This window comes from Struthio camelus, chromosome 3 (assembly GCF_040807025.1).
Source record: "Struthio camelus isolate bStrCam1 chromosome 3, bStrCam1.hap1, whole genome shotgun sequence".
Classification (NCBI taxonomy): Eukaryota; Metazoa; Chordata; class Aves; order Struthioniformes; family Struthionidae; genus Struthio; species Struthio camelus.
This window is the reverse complement of record NC_090944.1, coordinates 81,955,780-81,960,239: the sequence shown is the minus strand read 5'-3', so window position 1 is coordinate 81,960,239 and position 4,460 is coordinate 81,955,780.

The window sequence follows — 4,460 nt, the reverse complement described above, 5'->3', positions numbered from 1 at the left end:
GGAAGCATGCAGGGGGATACTGGAGATAATGAGATCTGAAATAGGTTTTATTGGACTTTCAAAATTCCAGACTTTAGGCTTCAGCAAGTGTAAGTTATGGTGTAAAAGTCTGTGGTATTCAGTGGCTGGATTCAAGCATGGGGTTTAAAAGGGTTTTGTGGATTCACGCAGTTTGTCTTTGTTTTGCTCCATTTCAGTCCTTGCCCCTCTGCCCCTCTGCCCCTGTGCACAGACGGTCTTAAGGTATCAAACAACCCCTTTGTCTTAACTGTAATAAATAAGCCCTTACGGTGCTAAGAGCACCAGTGGAAAGTTTGGGGTTTCCATGCTCCCCCTTGCCCCCAATTTCCCTCATTTTGGGTAATCCAAGTATGAGGAAATCTCAGCATGGACTGAGACCTGGTGTTACACAGGCAGAGATGCTGTAAACTTTCTTCTATCCATCCTGTTTACCTCCAACAATTCATCCTTGACCTACAGGGCTACTTTCAATTCCACGTGGTATTTTTAATGTGCAGCACAAATTCATAATGTGGCTAATGCATTCTGCATCTCCCTATGAAAGGTTGTTACTGTCATCTCATGCTTTTGTCAGGGTGTTTGAGACACACAACACAAACTACTCAGGAACTGAAATCCTATTCCTTTAAGTTATGAAATTAATGGACATAGTTACTCCTGAAACATGTATGGAGGAGCTTAAACTGCCCATTGAAAACTGCCTGAAAACTTCAGGAGGGAAAAATTGAAAGAACACACTTTGTGTCTCATTACACCAAAATGAAAACTTGAATGATTTAACCTTCGGCCTTTTTACCAAATCTCTGCTTTAGCAAAAAACTTAGGAGTTGTATAAAGACTGCTGACAGAGTTTCTCTGTGATCTTTTCATATTTCTTTGTAGCCCCACGATTTCGACCCCATGCTTCTGAGGAACTGACCTACTACATATCCTTGGAACATTTCCCTGAACTTATATAGAAACTGAAGTCCTAGTATCAGCCGTGATTAGGTGTACGTTTGCATCTTATGTTTCTTTATTATGAACAGGTAAAGTGTCTTGTTTACCATGTTCTGCTACGTTCTTTTTTGCTCTAATGGAGAAAATACATTTGAGGTTAATCAATAAATTCTGTGTCAGGTGTCTTGTGGACTAAGAGGGCACCCTAAAAGGCCTCTGGTTATGGAAATGAGTGATTCAGAGCATCTGTTTAGGCTAATGCTCTGACTAGAGCTCTGGGGAAGCCTGTTTCCTCTGGCTTTAGAGGCAGCCTAAGGAAAGTAGTCTCTTGTGCATAAAATTAGCCTTCAGCTATATTTTCGCCATAGTCCCTACTTTCCATTGTACTGCCTTCTTTCAAGTTCTTTCCAGTCCTGCACCCATTCAAGTTTCCTGCTTCCTTTATATCTATGTTGTTCTGTCATCTGATTTCAAGTTAAACATCTTAAATGTGTCTCTTCTGTGCATCAGGAGCTGGTAGTTGTGAAGAAACAATGTTCAAATGTCTTGCTTTGTCCTGATCCAAACAGGATTATAAATTCCTGTTGGCTTAGAAGCTGACAAGCCACAATCCTTCGTAGTACTGAACCTTTCTGTCTTATTTATTCAGTTTCTCAGCCTGTTCAAAATACTCTTTCACTGACTTATGAGTGATTTATAGCTGTCAGCCATGAGCCTTACAAATGCAAAATTAGAATTCTAACAAGTATCTTTAAAAACTTCTCCTCTGAACTGACTTTTTGTGGTGATTCAGTTCTTCTAGACTTTTCATTTGTTTCACACTGAATTTCAGCGTAGATGTTCAGCAAATGTTTCTGTTGCAAATGTTGTATTTGTACAACATTATTTTCTCACTTCCTGACCTGTTTTAAGTAATACTAGTTGAAAAAAAAAACCCAGCAAAAACAATTCTACATATTTTTCCCTAAATATATCCTGTTTACAGCACATTTCCCTTTCCTCATTCTGGTCAAGCTGATTCTTTCATGAGCTCTTTTCTTTCATACTAATCATCGTGTGTTTATTGCCTCTGCCTGGCTCTTATGTCTGTCAGCTCCTTTGAATCTTTTCTTTTTTTTTTTTTTTCCTTTGCTTTTACTCTTTTAGCTTTTGCCTTTAAAGTCCCAATTCCTGCTGCTCGGGAGAGCAGCAAGCTTAGACTTTTGTGATGCATGATTGTAAATTCTGTCGCGGTTTATTAGGAAGGCTTCCTCTTTGTTTGGGGTGGCGTGTTTGTGTTGCTATTGGTTCGTGCCTCTGACTCCTGCTATGGCGTTTTGGATTGAGACCTTTTTGCTTTATCTGGGATTTAAAAAGCAAATGGAGCATCACACTGACCTATTTCAGCCTTTTTGTTTTGCAAATGTGTTTTTGGAACTGCTGCCGCCATAGTCTTGCAATGCTATGGAAAGACTGAAGCGGGATGTTCAGGCTAAGATCCCCTGCAAAACTAGGCAGCATGCAATCTGAACTGTGGACAAAAATTCTGTTTCCTAATTATGGCTAAAGCTCAGGTCAGTGTTGCGTTTGTACGTCTGAAAGGTGAAACAATCTAAAATACATAAAGCCACCTAACTGAACTATATATATTGTAACCAATAGTAAAATACACGCTTGCAAAATAAGTTATGACCCTCCTTAATACACAGAGTAGTAATATCCCCAGCTATATGCCATCAAAGTGATTCATATTCCCTGCGTATCTGTCTAAAGGATACTGGTAATAAAAATAGCTGAAATGGGCATATTCCCAGGCCACTTCTTAAAATGCTAATTATGTGGACATTTATCTATACGTATAATTTAAAAGTCAGTGTTTAGGACGGGAAAACCAGAGCTGACAGACCTCAAGTAGTGACGAATTTCACACAGAACATCTAGCTTCTGCTGTAGTAAAATTAATACAGCATAAAGCACCCTAGTTCCTAAAGTTTGCATTAGAAGCCATTAGCAAGGTAACTGTAAGCTTTGGGTGCCCCTTTTGCGATCAGAGAAAAAGACCCAAGCTTCGTGGCGTCAGCAGGAAGCAATGGTTGGCAGCAGCCTGAGGAGCAGAGGTCAGTACCTCCAGCACTTCAGCAATGGTATCTCGCCACAGCCTTTTCTGCTAGTGCTCAGCTTGCTCATGCGCAGTAGTTCAGTCTCACTCCTTTAAAGTCAAACAGCATGTAGAAAGCAAATTGTACTGAGACCAGTGTGTGTTAATTCTATGAGCCGCCAAGCAAATCTGTTATTTTTTGCTAATTTTGTCTTCTTGCTCCTAATCTAATTGAAGATGGTCTAGGTCTAGGTCTTTGGTTAAAGCACAAACTCTTTTTATTTTAGTCCAGCTGTGGAGCTTGCAGCCACCCAAGAAGTACAGGCCCTGGGTTGGTGGCCTACATAGTAGTAAACGTCACCCTTTCACGTTGTGGAAAGAAACGTCTCTGGCAAAAAACTGTGGCAACTATAACATAGTGATAGCCACTTGCCTGTGCTACACTTGCTGTCTGCTTCTTTGGCTGAAGCTCTGTGTGGAATGCTGCACACCGCAAGAGGTGCTTATTCTTCGCTGTCACAAGCAAAATCCTGAAGGTTAATTCCGCTAACGCCAGCACTGCGACAAAGCCTGTTGTCAGGTAAAGCTACTGGAAAGCTAGGCGGATCCTCTCACTACAGCTGTACTCGCTGGCTGGCTTGTGCTCTGCGCTCTCTGCTGTGCGTGAGCTAGCTGTAGTACTTCCTGGAGAAACAAAAACAAACCTGTTGTTCTCCTGCTGGCTATGCTGCTGGAGTTGGGGATTTTGGTAACAGGAGCAGCACGGGCACAGCAAAAAAAAGACTACGTTTCTTGCTGCTAGGGGAGGTGGCAAAGAAGGATTAGATGTTTAATTAAAAACCCAAACAAAACAAGTAAACAATTTTTCAGTAACGGGAAAAAACACACCAACGAAATGGGCAGTGCTTCTTTCCTAGAAGGCTGCATTTATAAAGTAGTCTTTTGGGTCTTGTACTATTTGCCACATCTGCCCGTAGGCTGTGATGGAAAAGAGGCTGTATTCACAAGTTTCAAACAGGGGATATGAGCAGAAAGTCTCCTGGACCCAGCGTATGCTGAAGTATGAACTAGATTTGGCCTAACGTGGCAGGACGACTCTGGTCCATTGCCTTGGGCAAGCTGCACTGATAACCGTGTTCCCTGGCAGGCTGGTGGAGTTACCTCCTCTACTGCTGTCACGCTCAGCTCAAGTATTGCTCTTGAGGGACAGGTCATGGATGGAGATGGGAGCTCCTGGCCCTGTTCTCAGGGCCAACAACATACATGTCTGCCATACAAATTCCAGCTTAACTTTTAAGGCCGTTTCACAGAGAAGAGAAATACGCTTCTGCCTGCTCTCATACTATGTTTTTTCTTACCTGTTGAGAGGAATGTAACAGGCAAATTTAGCTGGTAGCTGAAAATAAATGCAGTGCAAGAAATA